This window comes from Oncorhynchus mykiss, chromosome 6 (assembly GCF_057628025.1).
Source record: "Oncorhynchus mykiss isolate SJ-2025 chromosome 6, ASM5762802v1, whole genome shotgun sequence".
In the NCBI taxonomy this organism is placed as follows: Eukaryota; Metazoa; Chordata; class Actinopteri; order Salmoniformes; family Salmonidae; genus Oncorhynchus; species Oncorhynchus mykiss.
Window position 1 is genome coordinate 16,084,126 of NC_143027.1, and position 12,428 is coordinate 16,096,553.

General features: G+C 41.7%; 1 protein-coding gene across 16 annotated transcripts in view; it reads right to left on the bottom strand.

The window, feature by feature from the left end:
- Positions 1-12,428, bottom strand: part of LOC110525107 (myocyte-specific enhancer factor 2C) — a 111,500-nt gene that overhangs the window by 83,937 nt on the left and 15,135 nt on the right. For 3 of the 16 annotated variants that reach the window (XM_090237049.1, XM_090237056.1, XM_036979457.2), the window contains exon 2: positions 10,638-10,783. The exons of 8 other annotated variants lie outside the window; for them this stretch is intronic. The gene's annotated coding sequence lies outside the window, so the exon portion shown is untranslated. Of the gene's footprint in view, positions 1-8,648; positions 9,179-10,637; positions 10,784-12,428 lie in introns of those variants that run through there. 5 more of the 16 variants (XM_036979463.2, XM_036979461.2, XM_036979462.2 and 2 more) reach the window with 3 other exon arrangements.

The window sequence follows — 12,428 nt, forward strand, 5'->3', positions numbered from 1 at the left end:
CACACACACACACACACACACACACACACAGAAGGTTATTTGTTTTTCCACTGGGCTTGTCCACAGTGGCAGCCAGCTGAAAGCATCCATCGGCAGAGCTCAGAGAGAGGTTGGTGGTGTTCACAAGGTTCCACTCTGCCTAGCAGGCCGGAGTTTCAAACCTTGAAGTGAAGCACAATGCTGGAGTTTAAAACCTTGAAGTGAAGCACAATGCTGGAGTTTAAAACCTTGAAGTGAAGTGGCCAGCTGGAATTTCAAACCTTGAAGTGAAGCACAATGCCGGAGTTTCAAACCTTGAAGTGAAGTGGCCAGCTGGAATTTCAAACCTTGAAGTGAAGCACAATGCTGGAGTTTAAAACCTTGAAGTGAAGCACAATGCTGGAGTTTAAAACCTTGAAGTGAAGCACAATGCTGGAGTTTAAAACCTTGAAGTGAAGCACAATGCTGGAGTTTAAAACCTTGAAGTGAAGCACAATGCTGGAGTTTAAAACCTTGAAGTGAAGCACAATGCTGGAGTTTAAAACCTTGAAGTGAAGTGGCAGGCTGGAGTTTTAAACCTTGAAGTGAAGCACAATGCTGGAGTTTAAAACCTTGAAGTGAAGTGGCAGGCTGGAGTTTTAAACCTTGAAGTGAAACACCAGGTTGGAGTTTTAAACAAAGTGCCCCCTCATTCATTATACATGCAACTCCGTACTGCAAATCTCCTGTCCGCAACACTCTCTCTCTCTCTCTCTCTAAGAATGAATAATGACATCACGCGCTGCATTATGGAAAAGCCATACATCAAAGCAAACAGCGAGCCAGCCAGAAAACTCTTAAAAAATGGAGAGAGAGAGAGAGAGAAAGAGAGAGAGAGAAAGAGAGTGAGAGAGAGAGAGGAAGAGAAAGAGAGTGAGAGAGAGAGTGAGAGAGAGAAAGCGAGAGAGAGAGAAAGAGTGTGCTCACAAGAGAGAGAAAGCGAAAGAGAGAGATACCCCTCTGTGCCAGGCAGTCAAACCTACACATATTTATCTGTGGACTTCCACAAGAAAGTTACACAATTTCAAACTATGAAGTAAACATCTAAAGGCATATTTCAGTGGCACAAATTCCTATATGGCACTACGAAAACTACCTGAACTTTAGCAGATAAAAGTAGGTTTCTGAATGTAAAGTAAAGTTTCTGAAGATATTGCTGAATTTAAGAATTATTGTTGTGGCATAGAAACTAATAAAATATAACAAAATTAGTTTCTGAAGATTTCTCTTTCTGCGTTGCACAGCTCAATAAGCAGTATTTACCTGTTATTATTCTGTTTTTTTCCCCAAATGCAACAAAACATCCTACACGACTTCAGACCATGAAAGCCTCAAAGTCATTTTGGATATTTTTTTTAAATACATTGCCAGTTGTTTTAGAACATGGCAGTAGAAAAAGACTACAGTCACCAAGCCTGTCAGAGTTCTCTATCAGAGAGCAATACAAAGACAATGTCGACACGGTCATATAACACCCAGATATAGTCAGCTTTAGGAACATGTCTATCGCTCTCTTTTATTCTCTCTCCCTCTCAGTCTCTCTGTCCCTCTCAGTCTCTCTGTGTCTCTCAGTCTCTCTGTGTGTCTCAGTCTCTCTCTCCCTCTCAGTCTCTCCATCTCTCTCCCTCTCAGTCTCTCTGTCTCTCCATCTCTCTCCCTCTCAGTCTCTCTCTCCCTCTCCGTCTCTCCCCCTCTCAGTCTCTCTGTGTCTCTCCATCTCTCTCCCTCACAATCTCTCAGTGTCTCTCCATCTCTCTGTCTCTCCATCTCTCTCCCTCACAGTCTCTCTCCCCCTCTCAGTCTCTCTGTGTCTCTCCATCTCTCCCCCTCTCAGTCTCTCTCTCCCTCTCAGTCTCTCTGTGTCTCTCAGTCTCTCTGTGTCTCTCAGTCTCTCACCCTCTCAGTCTCTCTCTCCCTCTCAGTCTCTCTGTGTCTCTCAGTCTCTCTCCCTATCAGTCTCTCTGTGTCTCTCAGTCTCTCTCCCCCTTTCATCTCTCTGTGTCTCTCCATCTCTCTCCCTCTCAGTCGCTCTGTGTCTCTCCATCTCTCCCCCTCTCAGTCTCTCTCTCCCTCTCAGTCTCTCTGTGTCTCTCAGTCTCTCTCTCCCTCTCAGTCTTTCTCCCCCTCTCACTCTCCCCCTCTCAGTCTCTCTGTGTCTCTCAGTCTCTCTCCCCCTCTCAGTCTCTCTGTGTCTCTCAGTCTCCCCCCCCCTCTCAGTCTCTCTCCCCCTCTCAGTCTCTCTCCCCCTCTCAGTCTCTCTCCCCATCTCAGTCTCTCTCCCCATCTCAGTCTCTCGGTGTCTCTCAGTCTCTCGGTGTCTCTCAGTCTCTCTCCCCCTCTGTCTCTCTGTGTCTCTCTCCCCCTCTGTCTGTCTCCCCCTCTCAGTCTCTCTCCCCCTCTCAGTCTCTCTCCCCCTCTCAGTCTCTCTCTACCTCTCAGTCTCTCGGTGTCTCTCAGTCTCTCTCCCCCTCTCAGTCTCTCTCCCCCTCTCAGTCTCTCTGTGTCTCTCCCCCTCTCAGTCTCTCTCCCCCTCTCAGTCTCTCTCCCCTCTCAGTCTCTCTCTCCCTCTCAGTCACTCTGTGTCTCTCAGTCTCTCTCCCCCTCTCAGTCTCTCTCTCCCTCTCAGTCTCTCTCCCCCTCTCTGTTTCTCTTTCTGTTTCTTTCTACATTCTAAATGTTAGAGACAGCCCTGTATGACACATTTTTGGAGGCCGGCCCCTGATCTGGGAATGACACAGATGACAGTGGAGAGGAAAAGTGGTGTGGTCTTTGGCAGGACACTGCCTGGATTAAGCTGTGTGCTCTACAGAACAGAGTGTATTCCTACTGTAGCGTCTCCACTCTGACAGTATTATTCACTAACAATGTTTTCAACAGTGGCCACTGACTTCAACAGAGAACTTCCTGCTTATCGATCCTGTGGATACAGAGCTGTGGCTTTGTGACATAAAATAACCCAGAGCATTCAAAAATGAACACTATAATCAGCTCTGCGCCAATATAATGAACATTTACATATCAGTCAACGATGACCAATTAACTATTATAACAATATATATATTTTTAACTGGACTGGTCAGGGTGTATGTGAGAAACTCCGCCTCTGGCTCCATGAACACAGGATCTTCTAAAAAACACCTATTAGTGAGCTGTGAACCACGGCGGCAGGCAGGAGGCAGCAGGCAGGCAGCATTGGTGGCAGCGGTGGGCTTTCAGATGGATGTTAGAGTATGTGAGGCCAGGGCACAGAGGAACCTCTGTGCGTCTCACCGGACCATGTTTCAGAATGACTCGGCTATGTTGCTAGGGTGACAAAGATAAATTACAGTCACTGGAAAATATTTCTGCACTTTTCCCCCTCCTTTTTTTTCTTGTCATTGGGTGAAGTCCAACAGCATGCCACACCAAAGGGGGAGGTGGGACTTGTCTCTGAACAGTGAGGGAGAAGTCGTCCCTCAGTTAATTCCACTTTTATTTCACAGCACATTTAGGGCAGGTAAAATAGACAATTCAAGATGAAGTCAAGCTATTTGGTTTTTGGAAACTACCCAGGTACAGTACAAGGTGCCTGGATTTCGTCAAAAATAAATCTCACTGTGAAACTATGGTAACTAATGCAAGTAAACATATATAATCAAAATAAAACTTGCAGTCTATAATATCTAACGTCTGGCTTTTCCAATGCCTGAAAATGAACTTTCACTGACACACTAGACATACTGTATATAAATGCAGTAAAAGCTATTCATATCTACTTTAAACTAATACAACCCAGGCTCATAATATCATGTACAGACTTACTGGGTGTATCGAGTAGTGTTCGGAATATATCCCATATCCTTCTCTAAACGTTTCTCTCCCTCTTATCACATCCAACCCTCATTTCTCTGTTGTCTACTGTCCTCCTCTCTCAATCCAGACAGTCCAGGGCAGCGGTCTACATGGTGAGCTCCATATGTGGGTGTTTTAGGTGGATCTTAGCCTGGCATATATGCAGTTAAAGGCTGGAGCTGGTGATATTAGTAGTCTATGTGGTCAGTAGCACTGAGATCTGTCCTGTCCTGTCTTGCCCAGACCACCCAGCAAGCAGCCGCCATGATGACCAGGCCTGACAGGAAACAGGAAACAGGAAACCGGAAGCAACAGGCAGGAAGTCCTGTTCTTCTAGTCTAGTCCATTTGGAATACAACAACATCAGTATCACACATTAGGAGACACTGACTTCAGTCTTCCAATGGATAGAAACACTTTTTCTCTCCTACAAGCTCTTCAACCCTGTCAATCTCATTCTTTATCGTTTAATTCGGTCTCTTTCAAAGTCTGTATTATATTCTCTTTCATACGATTTGTTTCTCTTCAGTTTATCTTTCCAGCCATCACATTGACACTTTCTTCTCGACTCTACCATCTTTCCACACATCAATTCCTCCATGTGAGAATACAAAAAAAAAGACATGAATTTTTATTTAAATGTCTACCAACAGACACACAAACTAATTCAAACAAACACGCACACAAACACACAGACACACACACAGACACGCACTCACAAACAAACAAAAGGAACACCAAACTCAAAGCACAGAACAGCTAGAATTTTACTTTATGCAGAAATATTCTAAAATGTGTTTTACAATACAATTAAACATCAAAGCATGAGATATTCCTCTGTGATCTTTAACACCCTAGTGAACAAACCCCACACACCCCCTTCCACTTATAGCGTTGAGGAAAAGTTGCTGAACGTCATGGCTAATTACTAGATAGAGACAGAAGACTTCGTTATGCAAACCAGGACACACTCATATCTGCATTGAACTACATCATAAAGCATTGAAGCACTACAATACTTTCTTGGGCTTATTTATTAACTTTATTAGTAATTGCAGCCTAATAAAGATACTGTGACAATGCTTGCAATAAACACAAACACAGAGGGAAATATTCCCAACACATACATCAGTTAGGACAATATAATTGGGATTTGCACTAAATTAGTAAATAAACACATGCTTAGGTTGCCCAGATACTTTTTTGTAAGTAAAAAAAAAAAATCTAAACAGAACAATATTCAGCCCATACCTAGCTGTAGAGGGCTCACACTGAAACCCCTCAAGTTATCAAATGATTTGAACCTGCTCCAATACAGCAGAACAACTCCAGTGTGCTATTCGGAGCAGAGCTCAGCTCTATTGCACTGTTCATTTCAGATCAAATAGGAGAAGAAAAGCACCCTTCCTGTGTACTGTATGCTGGAGTTCCTGAGTGTATCATCGTCACATTTTCGTGGAAAAAGGACCCCAAAAATACAATGTCATTTGTGAGAATATCCCCTCATGGTGTAAAATATGATGTCTCCTCCTCATCTGAAGTAAATAAGATTCCTCTGAATTGCTTCAAATGTTACCCGCTTAAGCCGAAGGGCATAAAGTGCAATTACTTCAGTATCTAGTATCTACCACAAGATCTTGCTAACCTGCAAATTAAAGTGTTTTACTGATGTTTAACTGAGCAAACTCTGCAAACCCCTTCCAAAACATTTGCGACCATTACTGGGGGGGGAAAAAAATCTAACTTTAAAGTAAACGTAAACGCTTCTGATGTTTCTATTTAGAAAAATGTTTTCATAGATTTACTTTTTCCTTCATTAGGATGGTATTTTGAACCTTGCTTATGTAGCATATGCCCATAAGTATCACTGTCGAGACTATTCCCTTCAAACGTAAGCGACCAAATTCAGCAGTCCTTTTTAGAGTTTACGGAGCATGCTAGTGTACGCCTTAAATCAAGCACTCTTTGACAGATTTCCTTATTTCACTGAATGCCAACAGGGAGCTGAACTCTCTCAGGTCATGCTGTTGAATATCAACCAGTAAATCTTCTCTCTGTTCATAAATCAGTACTAGAGAGGAACATTCTAACTACACTGGTCACTCAGAGGAAGCTGAAGATGTTTTTTTGGGTTTACAGAAAAGCAGTGATCCTGGCACAAAGGGTGTCCCTTCACTTGAATACAGCTTTATTGAGCCCCTGGTGTACAGCGATGTGCTTCGACAATCAGCTAAATGCCCTGGCCAATCAGAGTGACACGTGACCCCCTAATCCCTCTTTGTGAGAAGGGTAAGAGCATGTTGTCACTGTTGGTTTTGTGAATCGGCATCCAAAATCCCCAATGATTTGTTAGGAAGGACATGTCTGAGAAGAGTAAGAGAAACAAAGCAGAGAGAGAGAGGGAGGGAGAGAGAGAGAGGGAGAGAGAGAGGGAGAGAGAGAGAGAGAGGGAGAGAACAGTGAGAGAGCAGAGGGAGAGAGAGAGAGAGAGAGAGAGAGAGAGAGAGAGAGAGAGAGAGAGAGAGAGAGAGAGAGAGAGGGAGTGTGTGACTCTGATATTACAGAGCTTGGCTGAGAGAGTCCTCTGTGTGTAATCGTGTGTCCACATGTGAGCGCTCACCTTCCCTCTGAGCAGATTAACCTAACTCTAAATCCCGAGAGAGCAACAGGCGAGCGACACAAAGAACATCTTCATTGATGGTGGGAGTGGGAAGGAGTACAGTAAATGTGTATGTCCACTACTCTTTGCCAAAGGACAACTTCCCATATACTCCTTCACAACAGAACTTCCAGAACATTCTGAGTAATGCAAAATACACTGGAGCCTTGAATCAAACAAGCAAATCCCACTTTACTGAATACTGAGCTGATATTACTGATAAACGCAGAGACATTAGCCTTGCACTGAGCGTTGCTTGTATTTCCAGTAGTCCAACAGCCCAGAGGTGGTAGCAACTCTAAAAGCCTCTGGATGGGGCTGTACTTTTCCAGAATGTCCTCACAATCACTGCCTCTGCTCAATTCCTTTCTACAAAATAATCCAGAAACGTCATAATTAGGCAATTCAATAATTGTGACTCATTTTGAGAAATCATGGCATTGAGTAAATAGATCATTTTCATTTCACATCATGATACTAATTTACAGTATAAAAAGTATTATTATATTAATATTAGATATACAAGCGCATACAATCTGCATAATACACACTCAGTCTTAGCAAGCTAAGTTTCCCTAAGGTATCAGAAATGAAGGCACTATTTAATATAGAAAATGTGCCTTACTCTATTTGTGTAAATATCTATGAGGGGTTCCAAATTATATTATATCCAAAATATTAATGCAATTTTAATTTACATTTGTTTTTAATTTACAGTTATTTCAGACAGTGTTCTCTGTCCCACTCTTTATACCAAGCTCAATTTAGCCTGGTTTAAAGACTTCACAGAACATTTCTACTATACAAAAGCTATCATGAGTGAAATGTTATATATAATATATTTGTTCAATGAACATAGAGCCCTGACTTTACAGCCCAAAAATATGCTATGCATATAGCTTAATAATTAGGTACTTATATTTCTGATGGGTAGAAACTGTAAAAACCTACTAGTATCTTCCTTAAGCCCCAAGAAAACAGACACACTTTAGTTTGTCTGAATTGTCATCACTAGGCTATCTATCCTCCACAATTTAGCTACATTGCTTGACTGACTACAATTACACATGAATATTGTATAGTTGGATGTTCTATTAGACTGTGAAACTATGGCATACAAATCCAACAGGGAAGCTGAATCATTTCATCTGGCAGTAATGTCAGTTAACAGGTGTGAATGTGACTTGTTTTAAATCATTAAAAAAAAGTCAATTAAGACAACTAACTCACATCTTCATAATATACCAGTAAAACATGATTATGTTGAGTTGCATTAATTCAGAATGCATTGGGAAACTTTGTTGTAATGTAAAATGTGTCAAGCCTAACTTCTGACAAGTTTTGTAGAATTCAATCTACAAAATGGGACACTCATATAAAGCAGGGTATACTTCATTATTAATCATTATTAACAGTCAATACTTTACTAATTTGTGAGACCAGCAGAAATAATGCATTTTATTCCGGGTTGTGACTTGTTATAAATGTATCTACGCGCCTACCGGTATATCTATCTATCTATCTATCTATCTATATATATATATATATATATATATATATATATATATATATATATATAGATTAGTTTAAATATATATATTAGTTTAAAAAAAAAAATATGTATATATATATATATATATATATATATATATATATATATATATATTTAAACTAAACTAATAGGCCTATACAAATATTTCAGAGGAATTATTGTAAAATGCTGAATAATATAATACCATAAGGACGCTGCCAGTAGCTCTATCAGTCTATTGTGCGCCTGTGGATATGGTGCTGCGATATTGTGGGAAAGAAACACTGCAAGGTCAAAGCAACACTTATGTGACAACAAAACCACGAGACAAAACTTGACTCTCGTACTTATTTTGCTGCTTGTAGCCTATTTAATTAACAGACACCGTTGTCATATGCTTTGAGATAAGATGCTCATTATCACATTGAATCAATAGGTGTAGTGAAGTTTTTGGGGAGGTAACGCGCTTCAAAATAGCGCTCGAGTTTCCCGGTGATGTCAAACTGACACCAAAGATTATAAATAAAGACACCTCGCTGCTTCCATCGAGATACAACGTGTTCTCTGGATATGACAAAGATTTGATAGATGTAGTAGCACGTTACTCACTTTATTATGCATGAAATCTGTCCGGTAAGTGCGAGATACCACAGGCAGTCTCCGGTTGTGTCGTCCGGCCGAATGACAGAGCGTACAGGAAGCCGTTGGGTGCCCGGGATGGACTTCGCAAAGACGCACTTAAATCCAGCACTGGTAGCAACGCAACTCAAAAAAGAACGGCACTATGAAATAATATCAAAAACTAGCCACTCTCTCGTCTGACTGTGTCTTTGAGGACAGTGATGATGGTTGCTTGGTCTCCAGTGATGTGTCGGCGAAAAGAAGGGACGGTTGAAGCCGTGGACGTCTGTAGCTGATGATGTTGTGAGGGCTGTTTCTCTTCGCTCCCACAATCCTGGCCGAGTCTCTCCCTCACCCTCTCCCAGCGCAGAGAAATATTAGGTTTTACTCCTGAAAGGGGGCGGGCTCACATTTCTCAACTACTTTGATGAGAGAGGCTTAGCACTAATGCATTATTATCACAAACCTGATAAAGTGGACGGACAATTAAGCACTGTGAAAGGACTGTCAGAGAGTATGATTATGGCGGCTATGTGCTTTAAATAAATAACCGTGGAGGGTGTACTTTTAACTTGTACAGCTGGCCCACCTAATGAAATTCATGTGGCCAAACTGTTGTGGTTGTTGTCCTTGTAATTGATTCTATTAACATTACACACTGTCATTAATTAAGCGTTAAATATGAAGGCCCAGTTGACTGTAATATTGTATTTGATCGGATGCAGCATAGCCTATGGACTAAACAGGTACAATTATAGTAATAATAATAATAATAATACATTGTTTCATTTTTGTCACAGGACGATTTCTAAAAACATTCAGATATTTGCATAAGTAAATGTTTCTGTGAGAAAATGTAACGTTCATCTACAGTTGTTCTGCACCTGTCAATCATTCTCCATGCTCCAGTTATCTCCCAAGATAAGGCCTGACACAGACAGTAAGCATGAGCAAATTAGCAAGGGTTATCCCCCAACCAAATGATCTCAAATCATCCACTCAATTAGTGTGAAGATAACAATTGGAACAGCAAGTATGCCTCTTCAGACAAGACAAAGGAGCCAAAAGGGTTTGTGAGATGGACCTCAGATAGGTTCGGTAATACCACAGTTCTGATATATTCACATCATGCATCTCAGCTTCAACATTCTAGAATAGTTGTTTAAAAAATGGTCCTCTTAATTTCCCCTAGTAACAAACATTTGGCCTTTGTGTCAAAAGTCTACCTGGCTGTAGAATAGCTTAGCATTATTTTAACCCTTTATCTGCTGGGCGGGCCTGTCACCTCAGTACTGTACAAGGCAAGTCTGAGAAAAAAAGGGGAACATGAAATCAGTTAATAAATAAATCAAGCTGGCTAATCTGCTTGACGGGCGGACACTAGGGTCTGTAACTGAAACCTTTGGTGTCTGATTACTCAGGATACCACCTTCACGTCACGTGACCCTTTAATCTTTAATTGAATTTCCTCTGGATGAACACTAGAACAATCGATAGGCTAGAGGCTATTAGACACAGGAGGCCCATCGCACATCATGACAGTTATCAAGGGTAGGCCATGGAGCTCAGCATGCTAAAACACTAAGTGACCCCCACACATGACAATGGTCACATAGTAACTTTAACACAACACACAACTTTGTAGGTGAATGACATAGGATAGAGGAATCTTAGTCCTGAGATGATTTGTGGAGCTTTACTCACGGTGTGCTGCCGAGTATCTTTACTGTGACGTGTGTTATGGGTTGCTATGGAGTGACAGACTGTACATTTTATAATGGGTTGCTATGGAGTGACAGACTGCACAGTTTATAATGGGTTGCTATGGAGTGACAGACTATACAGTTTATTATGGGTTGCTATGGAGTGACAGACTGTACAGTTTATTATGGCTTTCTATGGAGTGACAGAGTGTACAGTTTATTATGTGTTGCTATGGAGTGACAGACTGCACAGTTTAAAGGAGCTTGTACCCACCACTTTCCAGACATCAGCCTCAGTGCCCTCTCTGTGGGGTGTGTGTGTGTGTGTGTGTGTGTGTGTTGTTTGTGGTCTCTCAGTGATTCATCAGAAATGTCCTGGTGGGTGTCTGTGTTTTGAGGTTGTCTTCGGTCGTTTGGCACCTGGAGAGATCAGAGTAAGACAATCAGACTGGGAGAATGCTTGTTAAACTAGTCACTTATATAAGAGTATGTGAGAGATGAAAATATAATATTGAAGGTATGATAGGTGTCCTGAAGTGGCCAGGATCTAGAGGGAGGAGTCTATGGAAAAGGGAGTTATTGCATCAACACAATGAAATGACTGAACTTATTCGATGGTGTTGCAAATGAGATGGAATGAGGGTTTTCCCCATCTGCTGGCTTATACAGGCACCTTGGCCACACAGCGTATGGTTTTTGGACAATATGAAAATAGTTTTAAAATAGTCATAAGCACTGTCAGTGCTACGCATCATGGGGAGACACATTGTAATGTGCTATTAAGTAGTATCATGATCATATTATTTACATTGGATAACTTTAGAGAGGGATTTAATTACTGACTCCATTAGAGAGTGGAGTGAGACTGATCGGGTCAGCATATCTGACTAAGTCTGTTTTGTCTTGTGGCTATACAGTTACCAACTAAATGTTACACATCTGCAGACATTGTTGTGCCACCCTGTTTTTCTGTGGACAGCAATTTTAGGACATTGATACATCTGCTCATCTCACATTCTCCTTGTAGTCTTATGCTCAGTTGTCTTGTAAATAGATTGACTTAGTGTAACAATCGTTGTTGGAAGGATTGGACCAAGGTGCAGCGTGGAAGGCGTCCATCATGTTATTTAATGTGAACCAGCAACAAAACAATAAAGAGTAACAAAACTAACGTGCAGCTTTGTAGTGCAAAAAGGCTACAATACAAAAACAAGATCCCACAAAAACCCAGTAGGAAAAGGCTGCCTAAATATGATCCCTAATCAGAGACAACGATAGACAGCTGCCTCTGATTGGGAACCATACCAGGCCAACATAGAAATAAAAAAACTAGAGTACCCACCCTAGTCACACCCTGACCTAACCAAATGAGAGAATAAAAGGCATTCTAAGGTCAGGGCGTGACACTTAGTATCCTAAACTGGTCTGACGCATTCATATGTGGACATCTATAAGTACCTAGGTGTCTGGCTAAACTGTAAACTCTCCTTCCAGACTCATATCAAACATCTCCAATCCAAAATCAAATCTAGAATTGGCTTTCTATTTCGCAACAAAGCCTCCTTCACTCACGCCGCCAAACTTACCCTAGTAAAACTGACTATCCTACCGATCCTCGACTTCGGTAGGATAGTCAAAATGGCTTCCAATACTCTACTCAGCAAACTGGATGCAGTTTATCACAGTGCCATCCGCTTTGTTACTAAAGCACCTTATACCACCCACCACTGCGACCTGTATGCTCTAGTCGGCTGGCCCTCGCTACATATTCGTCGCCAGACCCACTGGCTCCAGGTCATCTACAAGTCCATGCTAGGTAAAGCTCCGCCTTATCTCAGTTCACTGGTCACGATGGCAACACCCACCGGTAGCACATGCTCCAGCAGATGTATCTCACTGATCATCCCTAAAGCCAACACCTCATTTGGCCGCCTTTCCTTCCAGTTCTCTGCTGCCTGTGACTGGAACGAATTGCAAAAATCGATGAAGTTGGAGACTTTTATCTCCCTCACCAACTTTAAACATCTGCTATCTGAGCAGCTAACCGATCGCTGCAGCTGTACAT